At 46.5% G+C, this 16,007-nt stretch overlaps 1 long non-coding RNA gene across 2 annotated transcripts in view; it reads left to right on the forward strand.

Annotated features, from left to right (window-relative positions):
- LOC108513860 (uncharacterized) overlaps nucleotides 1–15,894 on the forward strand; it is a 17,034-nt gene extending 1,140 nt beyond the window's left edge. Inside the window, exons 1-4 of one of the 2 annotated variants that reach the window (XR_001881038.1) lie at nucleotides 10,294–10,477; nucleotides 10,601–10,747; nucleotides 11,072–11,401; nucleotides 11,908–15,894. This is a non-coding gene — a long non-coding RNA (uncharacterized LOC108513860). Of the gene's footprint in view, nucleotides 1–10,293; nucleotides 10,478–10,600; nucleotides 10,748–11,071; nucleotides 11,402–11,907 lie in introns of those variants that run through there. The other variant, XR_001881039.1, reaches the window with a different exon arrangement.
- Nucleotides 15,895–16,007: the final 113 nt, after the last annotated feature.

Raw genomic sequence — 16,007 nt, forward strand, 5'->3', positions numbered from 1 at the left:
AAAAAAGAGAAAGTCTATAGAGGGGGATAAATTAGAATTTACATTTGTATTTGCACATTGTATTTACATAAGTATAATCTAGAAAGATAACAAGAAACTTTAACATGATTGGTTACCTGTGGGCAAAAGAAAGGTAAAAATTCTGGGCGGATGAGAGACAGAGGTAGGATGAGAATTTTCCCTATATACTTTTTTATACTTCTAAAATTTGAAACTATGTGAATAATTTCTGTACAAAAGTTTAAATAAAAAAATAATGTAGCAAACCACGCTGGAGATGCGGTGTTCAACTACCTACAGATTTGCAGGTAGGGGCCTCATCTTCTGACAGTTGATGAGATCTCTCTTATCCTTTGATTACTGAGCAGTAGAAACTGATGGCTATTGACCAATTTCCTCCACTTTCTCCTATGTCAAGGTTCTCAGACTTCTCAGCAGACCTCTAATTCTCCCTGGTCCAGATAGTAACTCAAACCCCAGATCATCTCTACCTTGAGTTCCAGAGAATCGTTCTAGACAAGGAATCAGGAAGCCTGATTCTCTTACTGGGCTGCTATGTAATCCTGGGCTAGTCACCTTTCTGCTCTGAGCTTCAGTTTCTCCATTAGTATGTGAAAAGACCTCACTCTGAGATCCTGTTCTCTGGACTACAGGTCTCCCGGAAAAGAGATGGGGAAATGGAAATGACCAGACACTGCCTGTGCTCACTTGTCCTGAGCATGGGGTGGGGGTTGATGAAGTCAAATGTAATTTTAATTAAATATTTCCATGTGCCTGGTGGCTACAGACTTCATGATAAGTCTCTGTTCTGAATGGCAGCTAAGAATCCTTCAATGGAAAGGGAGGGACGGGAGGAGCCTTAGTTGGAAAAACCTGCTCTGGGGAACACCTGTCTCCCGGCACCCCAGGGAGGGTGTCCTGCATCTCTGTTTGAGTTGGGCAAGAGGGAGCAGATTCTGGGGTTTGCGGGGGAGGATAGAAGCGTCAGATTAGGCTTCTGTGTAGTCCTAGGTAGCCCCACTAGCAAGAGCCTGAATCATGCCAGGGAGAACTAGAATCCTCACCAGGCAGGACTGAGAAACCACGCCCTCTCTGCAGGAGCCAGACCACCACCCCCCCCTGCTGGTTTTCCTGACTCTGGCAGCCTTTCTCGCAGGGCAACTGCAGGTGGTGATGAGCTCTTCCCTTGCAATTTCACATGCCTGGGCCTCACAGGAGGGTTTGGAAGATCGTTCATTCATCCCTCATGTTCCACAAGCTGAAGTTGGGGACATTTACCTCTCTGCCAACACTGTCAGCCTCCCAGGGGACTGGCACCAGAAGGGTGGGTACAACTGATGCTGGAGCCCTGGATCTCCATTTGGAAGCTTTAGAGACCCCCCCCCACCCCACCCCGGTTGCAAGGATGGTACCTGGCACAAAATAGACACTGAAAAAATAATTGTTGCATGAACAACTAACTCAGTGGCTGTGAGCTCTAGAGTGGGAGCACATGGGTTGGCATCTAAACACATTGCTTGCTGGCTGTGTGACACTGGACCAGGGCCTAACCTTGCTGAGCCTCACAGAGCCACTGGGAGGGTGAAATGAGATCATGCCTGCAAAGAGAGCTTCAGATCATGCTCAAGAGAGGGCGGCTGCTGTCATGAGGATGAGGAGGAGGATTCCACTTGACTTGGGAAGACTGGTTCCCACCCGACTGCTTTGGCATCGGTCTGCCCTCATTCTGTGTACTAGGTCAGCGGCGTGTCTCTGGAGAGACCTCAGAGAAGCTGGTGGTGTGGGCTACCCATAGCTCCTCCAACAGAGTGTGCATCAAACTTTGTTTGTTCCCAATCATATAGGTGAACTATAGCATCTTGGGATGGTTAATTTGCATTTCTCTAATATTGATGGAGGCTGAGCACCTTTTGACATTTTTAGGAGATGTTATGTTCACTGCATTTGTCCTGCCTTCTGCCTGATAATGGATCAAAGCTCTTTTTCTTCTAATATGGAAAAACTTAATACAGAAAAGTAGAATCATTGGATCAAGGCTCTAGAGCTGTGCTAATAGAAATTGATGTGGAAATGGGAATGTTCTAGAGCTGTACTGTCCAGTATGGTAGCCACTGACCACACACGGCTATTATCTTGAAATGTGGTTAATGCAACTGAGGAACTGAATTTTAAATTTTATTTAATTTTCTTGAATTGTCAACAGCTACATGTGGCTACTGTATTTTGATAGTACAGCTCTAGAGGCAATAAAGCTGGCCAGGCGCGGTGGCTCATACTTGGGATGCCAAGGCGGGTGGATCACGAGGTCAGGAGTTCGAGACCAGCCTGGCCAACATAGTGAAACCTCATCTCTACTACAAATTAAAAAAGTAGCCAGGCATGGTGGCGGGCACCTGTAATCCTACTCGGGAGGCTGAGGCAGGAGAATTGCTTGGACCCGGGAGGCGAAGGTTGCAGTGAGCCAAGATCGTGCCATTGCACTCCAGCCTGGGCGACAAAAGCGAGACTCCGTCTCAAAAAAATAAAAAAATAGGCTGGGCGTGGGGGCTCATGCCTGTAATCCCAGCACGTTGGGAGGCTGAGGTGGGCAGATCATGAGGTCAGGAGTTCAAGACCAGCCTGAACAACATGGTTGAAACCCCGTCTCTACTAAATATATAAAAATTCACCAGGCATGGTGGTGGGCGCCTGTAGTCCCAGCCACTCAGGAGGCTGAGGAAGGAGAATCGCTTGAACCCCAGAGGCGGAGGTTGCAGTGAGCTGAGATCGCGCCACTGCACTCCAGCCTGGGCAGCAGAGCGAGACTCCATCTCAAAAAAATAAGTAAAAAATAAAGCTGACATCTGGAGTGTCCTACACTCCAGGAGACTGAACCATTTGTCAAAGGTAGATGACAACGAGAGACAGGCTGTCAAGCCCAACAGCATTCTTGCCCAGGAGTAGGCTGTGTATCGCGTAGCACATGGGGTACTCACCCAGAAAGGTCCCGAGCCCGGCCCAAAGTCTCCTGACTTCCAGCCAGGGCCCTCCTCCACACCAGGCCCTCAAACCACCTTAGCAGGACACTTCTGGGCAGTGGTCTGCGGGCAATCTTCATGTTGTCCTCAAATGACTGAGAGTCACTGCTTCTGGCATTCAAGTCCGCTGGTGATGAGCCCTGCTCTCCTGTTCAGCCCACTGCCCTGGAACTTAGGGGCCTGCGTTGCCCACTCATAGCCTAAGTATCTACCCCAGATCTACCTTACTTCTGCTTAGGGCCTAGGCTCTCATACAAGGGGTCAGTGGAGCCCTGTAAATGACACCCCTCCTCATGCCACACCCTATTCTCACAGATTGTAAAATATCCAGGCAGGACCCTGATCCCACCAAGCTGAATCTTCCTCCCTTGACGATGAATGGGACCAGGCCTGTTCACCAGAGGAGCCATTCAAAATCCACTTATTTGAGGAAATCGGCGATCTTGTTTACGTCCATTAATCTGAGACCTTGATTACAGAGGGTTCTAGGGGCTCCACTCCAAAGCCCCCCACCGCATGGCCAGCTAGCCAGGTAATCTCTCCACCCTGACTGGGCCAGCGGACGGCAGGTTTCCCAGGACTAATCAGCCACTGGGATGTGACGTCCCTGTCTGAGCTGCAGCCAGAGAGGAGGGTGCCCTGGACAGGATCCGTCCGGGAGGCTGAGAGCACTCATGGGGAAAGGCAGCGTGAATTCCAGAAAATACCCATGTTCTTAGCCGGGCGCGGTGGCTCAAGCCTGTAATCCCAGCACTTTGGGAGGCTGAGACGGGTGGATCACGAGGTCAGGAGATCGAGACCATCCTGGCTAACACGGTGAAACCCCGTCTCTACTAAAAATACAAAAAAAAAAAAAAAAAAAACTAGCCGGGTGAGGTGGTGGGCGCCTGTAGTCCCAGCTACTCGGGAGGCTGAGGCAGGAGAATGGCATAAATCCGGGAGGCGGAGCTTGCAGTGAGCTGAGATCCGGCCACTGCACTCCAGCCTGGGCGACAGAGCGAGACTCCGTCTCAAAAAAAAAAAAAAAAAACCCATGTCCCCGACCTCTGGACCTACGTAGAGGGCTCCATTCCTCCGAGCTGCCACCAAGTACTCTCTTATGTGAACCTCCAGGAGGACAAGGACCACTGCCTGTGTGTCCCAGCAGCTCCCACTCCAGGTCCCGTGCCATCACAGGAGCTCAGAGAGTAGCAGCAGAATTAAACACAAGGCCCCGCTAAATTGGAATTTTAATTTTAGCCCTAAGATGAGACAAGTTGAAAGATGACTTTAGAATTATCCCCAATTAGACAACTGTCAACCTAAATAAAAAAGAGAGCCTCTCCAAAAGAAAATGGTTATTTGGGCCGGGTGCGGTGGCTCACGCCTGTAATCCCAGCACTTTGGGAGGCTGAGGCGGGCAGATCACCTGAGGTCAGGAGTTCAAGACCAGCCTGACCAACATGGAGAAACCCTGTCTCTACTAAAAATACAAAATTAGATGGCGTGGTGGTGCATGCCTGTAATCCCAGCTACTCGTGAGGCTGAGGCAGGAGAATCGCTTGAACCCAGGAGACGGAGGTTGTGGTGAGCCAAGATTGTGCCATTGTAGCCAGGACTACAGGCATCTGCCACCACGCCCAACTAATTTTTTGTATTTTTAGTAGAAATGGGATTTCACCGTGTTAGCCAGGATGGTCTCGATCTCCCGACCTCGTGATCCACCCACCTGGGCCTCCCAAAGTGCTGAGGTTACAGGTGTGAGCCACCGCGCCCGGCTGGAAGACAAAGGTTTTCAAAGGTAAAATGAGAAGGATTATATAATTGTTTTGAAATAATTATCCTTGGCTACTAAGATCAGTTAACGGGTGACGCCAGTCCAAGGTTCCTGGGCAGAAGTATTTGTTGTGTAAGGTTGCAATGGCCTTTGTGCAAGGTTAAGGGTTTGCAGGCTTTTCTGATACTTTTTGTCTCCAAGGCATCCAAGTGTGAGAACCCTTTCTTCATGAACTTCCCCGGCTCTCGTGTTTTTAACAAAAGAGATTCCATTTTGATTGACAACTTTCATACAATATAGAAATTAGAACCTAAGACCTAATCTAGCCAACAGGTCCCCACGTTTGGTGCACCCACCACGCACAGCCGAGTCCCCTGGAGCATGAGGCTGAAATGCAGGTTTCTGGGCTCTGCTCCAGACCTGCAGACTCAGAATCTCAGGAGGTAGGGAGGGATGGGGAGGGTAAAAGCTGCATTACTAACTAGCTCCCTTAGTGACAATTCAGCACGCTGGTGTTCAGGGATGCCCTCTTGCCAATGAGAAAACAGAAGGGCAGTCTGTTGGCCAAGGGCCCCCAGCCAGGGAACGTCAGGACCTGAGGCACAGCTCTAAGAAACGCTGCTGTTGCTGAGAGTGGGGGCGAGGGGCACTGGCCAGACCTGGATTTGTGGGAGGCGGCTTACATGAGGCTCTAGACTTCTGCAGCAAGATGAGATCAGCTACCCATCAGGGAACCTGGACTTCCAGCAGGCAGCCCTTTTAGCCAGCACAGTAGAGGCACACCAGGTGGTGGGGTCTCAGTCCAGTGGGGTCTTCAGGAGGAAGCAAGGCTCCTGGGCTGAAGTCTAGTTTCAGGTGGGGCTGTGATTAGTGTCTGGCCATCTTGGTTCTGCCACCTACTGGCTGTGTAACCCTGGGTACCTCTCTGAGCCTCAACTCCTCGTCTGAAAACAGAATAATCAGGGTACCTACTTTTTGGGGTAGCTGTGGGGTGGGGCATGAGATGGCACAAGCTGTTCGGTGTTTGCCTCTCAGGTCCTTCTTGACTCCTTGGGGCTGAATTTATGTTCTTATTACTCTGTTTCCGAGCAGATGAGGAAGAGGAGGGTAGAACTCTAGCTCCAACTCTGCTCCCTGACCTAAGCATCCCAACTGCTCCCAGGCTGGGGACAGAGCAGTTCCATCGTGTAACTCCCAGTCCCTACAAGACTCTGATTAGGAAGAGGCTGCCTGCCCCTATCATGGTTAGGTGCTAACTCATTCTCTGCTTTATCTGTCACATCTTTAACTGCCCATCAGAGCCCATTAGACCAGAATGAGACTCCCAGGGTCGCCGCAGAGCAACAGCATTTCAGCTCATCAGAGGAAGCTGCCAAATGAGCCAGTCTGAGCAGCATTTTGGGGGTAAATATTCACTTCCCGTTAACGGGCTAAAATGCAGAGGTGGCTCAGAGTTTCATTCCCACTGTGCCACTCCCTGGGGTCTGCAGTGTGGCCCGGGAGAAAAAGGCACAGCCTCGGGGTCTGACCTGAGTTGGACCCAGCTCTGTCCCTTGGTACCTGAGGGACTCTGGATAAATTACTGGATTTCTCTGAACTCCACTTATCCCATTTGTAAAACAGGATTGCAAATGTTAGCAGCCCCGCCATGGGACTGTTTTGGTCATTAAATGCCAATTTGTATATAAAGCGCTTAGCACAAGCCTGACGACAGAAACACTTGGTAATTGAAAGCTACTGTTTTTCCACAAGGACTTCCTTTCAGGGATTGCAGCCTTGGACGGAGGCCTGGGTACAGATTTAATCAGATGCAGGCGCTCCGGATTACCATGGAGATCATCTAATCTAATACGTGGAGGCTGCTCAGGGACTGTTTATTGAGTTAAAAGAAAACACAAATCTAATTTTGGCCCAAAGAAGAGAAAGTTAAAAGGGAACTTGAACATGCTTTGGCTAGACAGTATGATAATAATTACTGCTGTTTTTTTCAATACTTACTAAGTGATAACTGTTTTCCTTTAAAGAGAAAAGTCATCTAAATAATCGTAGCTACTATCATTCTCTGTAATGTTAGTGCTAACCCATTTCTAGTAGAGGGCATCCCTAGCTTATGGGTAGGGGATGGAGACTTCTGTAGGCAGACGCAGAGTTTTAGAGGCCTGTGCTCCTAACCAGCACCCATGCTAAACCCCGGGAAGATGACGTGACAACATTCAGCTCTCACTCCTCTCACTCAGAGGAAGGGGACAGAGAGGCGGCAGCCCTCCAAGAAGGCAGATGCCATGGTGCTGCTCCAACAGCTGCTGGCTGGGCTCAGGCTGGCAGAGCAGCAATGTCAGAGGGGATGGTCCTGAGGACAATAGGGAGACTGGCCTAGCAGTGCCACCAGTGTACCTGATGTCCCCCTGGAGTCAGCCCTGGTAGGACACAGCAACAAACCTGGCAGGGACATGAGAAATAAGATGCCAGGCACAAAGCAAGGACCCGCTCACTGGGGGCCTCATTTAGAGAACAAAAACTTAGGCCTGAGATTCGGTGTCCTGCTCAGGACCCAGCGAAACAGGGTAGGAGTGGAGGGTTCCTTCCAGCAGATCCTGTGACCAGTGATCAGAGGACCACCCTCGCCCCTGCCCATTCCAGCCATTAGAACCTATGGCGCGTGGGCAAGGGTCCCCAAACAGGGCCCGTCACCTGCCCACCCCCTCCTAGAATGACACCGGTCCTCTCACAGGCTGAGGCCAGGGCCAAAGCTGCCAGGCTGCAGCTGTGAGCTCCTGCTGCGGTGGTGGCAGAAATCCACCTACTGCAGCCTGGATATGGGAAATGCATTTTTCACCCCATCAGGCATCAGGGCGAAAGCAATTTACAAACGGTCAGTTGGGGGAGAGACGCGGCCAGCAGTGTTTTGCAGTCCATTAAAAGGTTTGGACCAGGGCTTTGAGAGATGTGCCAGCAACCGTGCAAAGGCATTCATTCACCAGAGCCTGCTCATGCAGCTCACTTTGGAGCTGGGCAAGGACTCCCGGGAGTCCAGTCAGTGTAAGAGGACACTTGAGTTTCTCTGCTGGTGGCTCATCAGGGATCAAGGACTCTGTATTAGTTAGGGTTCTCTAGAGAGACAGGACTAAAAGGATAAATGTATATATGAAATGGAGTTTATTAAGGAGTATCGACTCACACCATCACAAGGTGAAGTCCCACAATAGGCCATCTGCAACCTGAGGAGCAAGAAAGCTAGTCCGAGTTCCAAAACCTCACAAGTAGGGAAGCCGACAGTGCAGCCTTCAGTCAGTGGCTGAAGGCCTGAGAGCCCCTGGCAAACCACTGGTGTAAATTCAAGAGTCCAAAAACTGAAGAACTTGGAGTCTGATGTTCGAGGGAAGGCAGCATTCAGCACGGGAGAAAGATGGAGGCCAGAAGACTCAGCCAGTCTAGTCCTCCCACATTTTCTGCTTGCTTTATTCTAGCCACACTGTCAGCTGATTAGATGCTGCCCACCCAGACTGAGGGTGGGTCTGCCTCTCCCAGTCCACTAACTCAAATGTTCATCTCCTTTGGCAACACCCTCACAGACACCCCCAGGAACAATACTTTCAATCTTCAATCAAGTTGACAATATTAGCCATCACAGGCTCTTAGGGACTGTCCCTCAGCACTCCACCCCAGGAACTCTAGATTGGGGATCAGCCTAGATAATCTCCCCCGTTTTTTCCAAAGAGAAAATGCAGAGGGAAGACCAGCAAGCCACCATCTCATAAATGTATTTACCACTTTGTTTTAGAAATGCTCAAAGCAGCTAACAAAGACTTCACTTACGAGGAAGTGATTACATGGAAAGCAAGAACACACACGGGATCCTCTGGGGGTCTTAGGGCATGTGGGCTGCAAGCAGCAAACACTGACCCTCACCCCTTACAGTGAAAAGGAAAGACCACTGAGACGCTGTAGCCTTTGGGAGGGCAAGGATCAGATAGCCCCAGCACCGGCTCCAGGTGTCTCTGTTCTTGGGAAGGGCGGGCTCCTGCCTTTTGCATTTCAAATTGCCCCATACATAATTTCAGCTCCAGGAGAGGGGCCCGATTGGCTCAGGTACATTCCCATCTGCTGGCTGAGGAAGGCAGGACGCCTTCATCAGATGTCCCCCCACCCATCCCCGCCCAGAACTATGTTGAACAGAGAAAAGCAGTTCACCCAAGAAAATTATATAAAGAAGTGCAAATGGCAGCTGAGCAGGCCAAAAAAAAGAGTGTTCACTACCATGGGCCAGTTTGTTTTATAGATGAGACTGAAGGTCAGAGTGGTTCAGTGACTTAATAATGGTGCAGCCAAAATTCTGTCTGATCGGGATTCCAGGATGAGCTCTCCCTGCAATAGCATTCAGCCTCCTCTAGTAAATTTGACCTTGGCCTGAGTCTCCTCTCTGAACAGCATATGATGATTAGCCACTTGATATGGTCTGGCTGTGTCCCCACCCAAATCTAATCTTGAATTTCCCCATGTTGTGGGAGGGACCCAGTGGAAGGTGATTTAATTAGGGAAGCGGGTCTCTCCTGTGCTGTTCTTCTGATAGTGAATGTGTCTCCTGAGATCCGATGGTTTTAAAAATGGGAGTTTCCCTGCAAAAACTCTTTGCCTGCTGCCATCCATGTAAGATGTTGACATGCTCCTTCTTGCCTTCTACCATGACTGTGAGACTTCCCCATCCATGTGAACTGTAAGTCCAATGAAGCTTCTTTTGTAAATTGCCCAGTATCGGGCAGCAGTGAAAACAGACTAATACACCACTCAACTGTGTTTTCTGGATCATTATTTTAGCTTAGGGAGTCAATGGTCCTGCTGAAAGATCATGCTCTTAATAGCCCTGTTGGGTCCCTCTCCCCACAATGTGTCCCAAAAATCTGACCTTGCACTTTCCAAATGCTGGGGTAATAGACTGGGCTGTCCGCAAGCCCAGAGGCTACCCAGAGCGTAGGGAGCCCTGCCCAACAGAGAATGCTGTTAACAGCCCACAGACACCCTCAGCAGAGATCCTCAGACAGTCCAGAGGATGTGCTGAGGATGACACTGTTTGGGCATAAGGAGGCCGAGTTATTACAGCCCTTGGACTCTTCTGCCATCCAGACAGCTGAGCCACATTGCAGCACACTGCGATCTGCTGCCATAGGGAGGAATTGGGCACTCACTGGGTACATGCTCCATGCCAGGCCGTGTGCTATGGTTACGTCTTGAAGCCTTTACATCGACTGCTGACAGCCACTGTCCAGGACTAGCGATTGTTGATGTCTTTGAGTTCCAGCTTTCTCAGTGGAAAATGAGGTTGTTGTGAGTTGAGACGAAAGAGGCATCGAGTGCTCTGTACGGTGCCAGGCGCACAGTAAGCCCTTGGGAACTAAGTGGGAGTAGTTACAGTAGTGGTAGCTGCTGTTATTCTGAGATCTGAAGGCTGGGAAACATCTAGCCAGGGAAAAACTGAAAGCGCCAGTGAAAGTGTGAGTACTATGGTTTCACAGGGGAGTGAACTGAAGCTCAGAGAGCTGAGTGACCTGCTCAGGGAGACACAACTCAACAGGGCCTGGAACCAGCTGGCCCCAGAGGTATCAGGTCTGAAGCATGTTCTTTCAACTGCACTGTGCTGCCTCTCCGAAGTCCTGATCAATATCCCAGCTCTGCCATTTGCTTGTTCCCTTCACCTCTGAGTCTCCAGGTACCTTCATGTCTCCTACCCACGAGGGCTCTCCTGGGCCCTGGCCTGAGGTGGCCTGCCCAGTTAAATAGCCCTGGTGCCCTAAGGCATCCATTATATGTAATTTCACTCCTGTGCATCTAGAAGCTGTTTACCATCCTTGGGAAAAGCGACAAAAATTATTCAAACACCGTTTTCTGCAGAGCTTTATTCATGGAGCCCCGGCTGAAAAGGCTCTCTCCTCTGAGGCTATGATGATCATGGATGGCTTCACCACCACTGCCAGGGAAGGTATGATTACTAGGGTCTTAAGAACAGCCCTGCTAGGTCTAACAGAGGCCCACAGCCCAGTGTTCACCTGTACTGGAGGATGTCAGGAGGGAGGACTGAGCAGTAAAACAAATCACCTTGTAGATGGGGGTTCAAATCTTCCATTGTGTGATTTGGGGCAGGTTAAATTTAAGTCTGACATCTGGGCTGTCTCATCTTGTAATAATTGTATTGCTGTGTAACAAATTACCCCCAAAATTTAGTAGCTTAAAACACCACACAATTATTTCTGAGTTTCCCTGGGTCAGGAATCTGGGCACAGCTTAGCTAAATTCTCTGTTTCAGGGTTTGTGGCAAGGCTGTGATCAAGGCGTCAGCCAGGGTCACAATCATCTCAAGATTCAACCAGACCAACATCTATTCCAAGTTCACTCAGGCTGTCAGCAGGATTTAGATCTTCTCGGGCTGTTAGACTGAAGGCCTCAGTTCCTTGGTAGCTGCTGGCTGGATGCCACCCTCAGTTCCTTGCCCAGTGGCCCTGTCAAGTGAAGGCTGAGGAGAGAACATCAGCAAAATGACGAGTCTTCTGTAACCTAATCACAGAAGTGACAGTCCATCACTTGGGCCACATTCTTTTCATTAGAAGCAAGTTGTTGGGTCCAGCCCACACTCAAGGTGAGGGGACTCCAAAGTGATCTCCAAAGTGAACATAAGGGTGTGAATGTGGGAGTGGCAGTCACTGGGGTCGTGTCAGAACTGCTAACCATACATCTGTAGAGTGGTGCTGGTCACTGCCTCACTGGATTGTTCCTAAGATGTAAGTGAAGCACCTCCCATGCAGACAGGTATCCAGTGAAGAGCAGCTGTCACTGTGTCACATGTGCTCAGATGACATCTATTTCCTTTCCCCAATGCTGTCTGAGCTGTCTTAGGGACAAGATTTTTCACCAAACACTATCTCAACAGGCAAGGCCCTATTTTTGGTTCCCAACACCTTGTTACAGACCACCATCCTGCTTAGCTTTGTTACGGGTGAATCTGGACATACCCAAGAAAAAATTATCCTTTTCAGACAGGGACTTTTTCTTTCGCCTATGCTGGCATAAGCTCTTTGTCTTCTTTAATCAGAGCTCCCTGGCTATTCTAGTCAGGAGGGTGACTGGATTCTGTGCTGTTTATAGATTCTACGATCAATGATCTACCATGGCTGTCAAACCAAAGCACACTGGTTCATCCCGAAGAGCAGACAGAAAGACTGGTGTTGTGTAAAAACAAAGTTGATGTGGAGTCAGAGTTTGGTTTTCCCATCTCCCAAAGGCTCCCAATGGGCAGCTGTCATAGACCCATGGAGTGGACTCATGCAACCAAGAGTCACTAGCAGCCATCCTTCCCCTTCACCGTCCTGAGACCTGGCTTTATCCAGACAGCCCCACCTCCTTAACCCAATGTGAGCTAGAGCCAGGTCCCAGCCCCAGCCCCAGGAGGGTAGATCTGTTTAGTGTAAGTCTACCACGGTGGTCCCATTCTCCTCCTGAGTTATCCCAATTCCCCTCAATGAAAACTGAAGGGAACTGGGCTGGTATGCTTCAGGGAAGTTTCACTGCTCTTAAAAGAGACATGCTGGGGAACCGAGGCTCTCTGCTTCAACTGTTTGTTGTCATTCTGACAACTGCAGCAGTCAAGTGAAGATCTTGAAGGAAGCAACACTGAAGACAAAGTGAACATAATGAGGCTGGCAGAGCAGAAAGCGGGAAGAAATCCAAGTCCTGGATATCAATTAATTGTATTTATCAGCCCTGGAACTGCCCAACCTTGGGACTTCTGTGAGGTGATATAAGTCTCTCTCATTGTTTAAGTCAATGATCTCCAAAGTGAACCAGGTGATCCACTGAGGTACAGGAAGAAAACCTAAGTTATGTTTTTAAGAGTAAAGAAGCCTTACCAGTACATAACAGACACACAGGCTGCATGGTAGTGGCCAGGCAGCACATGCCAGTCAGTGAGGAATCCTCAAAGAAGTGCTGAGAGCTCCATATCGCAGAGGGAGCAACAGGGGCACCACTCTCTTCCAGAACATTGTTGTCTGTGTGCACCATCAGCCAACTGGACTTAGATTTTTATTATCTTACACAAGAGCATCTTGACAACAGTATATAATGAGATGAGGACATTAAACCCTCAAATTTGCTGGTTATCTCATAGCAAAATTCTTAACTTAAATATGGTATATATATTTTAATTGATAAAAAGGCTTGAATGTGCCAGTCTTTCCTGTGGTGGCAAGTGTCTATAAGCAATATGCAATCTAGAAGGTATTTTTTAAATGGACAGATCTAACCTGACCCTTCTAGGTAAAGATAACATAATACTAATGATGACCAAGCAAGAATTCATGAAGATGTGTTGCCAAAATTGTCACCTATAAAACTCTTCAAAGTGTACATTTAAACTTGGGAAATGAAATTCAAAATAAGTTGCAGCAGGTTTTGAACCCATTTTAGCAAAATAAAATGCAGCGCTCCTAATTCAGCATAAACAAGTTACTGACATTGGAAAAGATGAAAATTTATTATAAAAATTTCAACAAACACTTTTGCAAAATTGGTGGATGGAACTCAAAAATATTTTCAGTAAGCACAGCCATATTTGGATCCACAGATCTTAATTAATGAAGTGACTTATTCAGCTACAACAATCATTAAAACCAAGCATCAAAATAAACTTACCTTAAGAACATTAAGTCGTTTTTATAAAGTGTTAAAACTAGGAGTTTTGAAAATGACAAGCATTTTAATCATGACTTTCTCTAAAAGAAATTTTTTTTTTTAGAAAGAGTAAAGGTTTATTAACCACAAATACCACAAACAATATTTCAAAACATTTTACCTCATCTTTTGATTTTCTACTTTTGTTTTATATGTATTAGTAACCTATGTTCAAATTTAAACATTTTAAAATATGTATGTCTATGTATACACACAAACACACGCTGGGGTGTGCACACTACGGCATTAAAGGCAGGTGAGTGAGTTTACATAGGGTTTTCTGTTTCATTGCTTGTATCCTTAGAAAAAACTTCTCCAATCCCAAGAAAAAAATGTTAGTTTCTAGTTTTTACAATATTTTTTTTTAGTTCACAATCTGGAATTTCTCTTGGTGAATGGTATGACAGGAATCAGTTTAGTGTTCTCTAATTATACCAGCACCTTTCATTAAATAATTGACCACAGACAGCATGATTTCAAAAAGCCGCCTTTAGTGTACTCGAAATTCTAAATTTGAGTTCTTTTCTGTTTTCTAAACTACTCTTCCACTGACTTGTTGACACTGGCATAACTGTTTTAACTTAATTGCACTTAGAATGGGATGTATTTTTTGGTACAGCAAGTTCCTTCCATTTTTTTCCCACGTTCAGTGGGGATTTTCCTATTTTCATCTGTTTACACTTCCATGAGTTTTTTAGATTATATAAATAAATACCGTTGGTTATCTGAATTGGCTTTGCACTGAATATACATTAACTCAGAGAACTGGCATGTTTAGAATGGTCCAAACGTTCATATTATCGAGTGCTTACAAGCCCCCGTTCTCCCCTCCTTTCTCATTCCCCTCCACCACCCTCCTGAGGAAACTATATTCCTGAAAGTTCATAACTGTCTTTCCTTTATAGCTTTACTACTTGTGTATGAGTCCCTAAACAATACAGTTTTTCCTGATTTTGAACTTTACATAAAGGTACCCACGCTGGCTCTATTCTGACTTCACTCAACATGATTTCTGAGATGCATCCATGTTGAAGCCCACAGTGGTATGATGCCTTGACTACTCTAGAGAATTCCACTGCATACACTTCATTTATTCACTGTATGCTAGATGGGCATTTGGCTCCCTCCTTCATTCCTTGTAATTATTACACATAATGCTGTTATTAAACATCCCTGTATATGTTTCCTGGTACACATGCACATGAGTTTTTCTAAGTATAAATAGTGGGCTATAAGAGATGCCTATGTTCAATTTCATTAGACAATACTGTTCTCCCAAGTACAGATTTACACGCCAACAACAGATGGTTTGTTGTCATAATCTCTCAGACTGTTATTTTCAGACTTCTCATGATTTCTGCCAAGTTGTCAGCAAGGAAATGGTATCTGTGGTTTGAATGTGCATTTCCTGATGTCTAATGAGGCTAAACATCTTTTTACATTTATGGGCCATTTCTGTTTCTTCTGTGAAATGCCTGCTAGTGTTTGGGGTCTGTCTCTCTTGAGTTGTTTTCATTGCTGATTTGCATTCGGGTGCTCTTTAGCAGTTAGGTATATATTATGAACATTTATATCTTTTTCCAGATTTGGCTTCTCTTTTCACTCTGCAGCATGTTTGGTATTAAGTACGTATGATCAATGTAGCCAAAGTACTTATCTTTTAATTGACAGTTTGCATTTTCTATCTTGATGAAATTCTTCCCTACTCCAAAGTCATTGTTTTAATCACTATCTTTGGCAGTAAGTGTTAGAATCTTGTAGTGCTCGTTCCCCTCACAATCCATTCAGAAAGGTCTTGGATATCCTTGGCCCTTTGCTCTTCCATTTATATCGAAGAATCAACTTGTCAGGTTCCACAGTGAAAACCACTGGGAACTTTTTTGGAATTGCAATTTGGAGAAAAAGTTGAGATTTAGATAATATTGAGTGTTATCCCTTACATTCTCTACATTTATTTAGGTCCATTAAGTTTTTTTCATCATTTTCTCATTTTAAAATTTCTTAGGTACTTTTTTTGTTCCTATTATAAACAGCATTTCTTAAGTACATTAAAAAACCAACCTTGTATCGCTGAGACCAATCCATTTCAGTCATCATTTGTTACATTTTGAATACACTGTTAGATTTGGTTTGCAAAAAATGTTTATTTTCCTACTGAAAGGTACAACGTGTTTTACACATGTGTGTGTATTTATCTGTCAGATCAAACTCATTAGCTGTACTATTTAAATCTTGTATGTCCTTAATAGTCTTCCTGATTTGGTCTTTGCAAGATCTATTAATTACTGAGAGGGGTCTGTTGAAAATGTCCCTTATGCTGGTAGATTAATCTATTTCTCCTTGTAGTTGTGTTCATTTTCCTTTTGTAGTCTTTTTTTCTTTTAACTTTTTACATTTTTTTCTAGACAGGGTCTCACTCTGTTATCCTAGCTGAAATGCAGTGGTATCATCATAGCGCAATGCAGCCTCAAACTCCTGGGCTCAAGCAATCCTCCTGCCTCACGCCTTAGCCTCCC

Source organism: Rhinopithecus bieti, unplaced genomic scaffold, assembly GCF_001698545.2.
Source record: "Rhinopithecus bieti isolate Rb0 unplaced genomic scaffold, ASM169854v2 scaffold_33066, whole genome shotgun sequence".
NCBI classification, from domain to species: domain Eukaryota; kingdom Metazoa; phylum Chordata; class Mammalia; order Primates; family Cercopithecidae; genus Rhinopithecus; species Rhinopithecus bieti.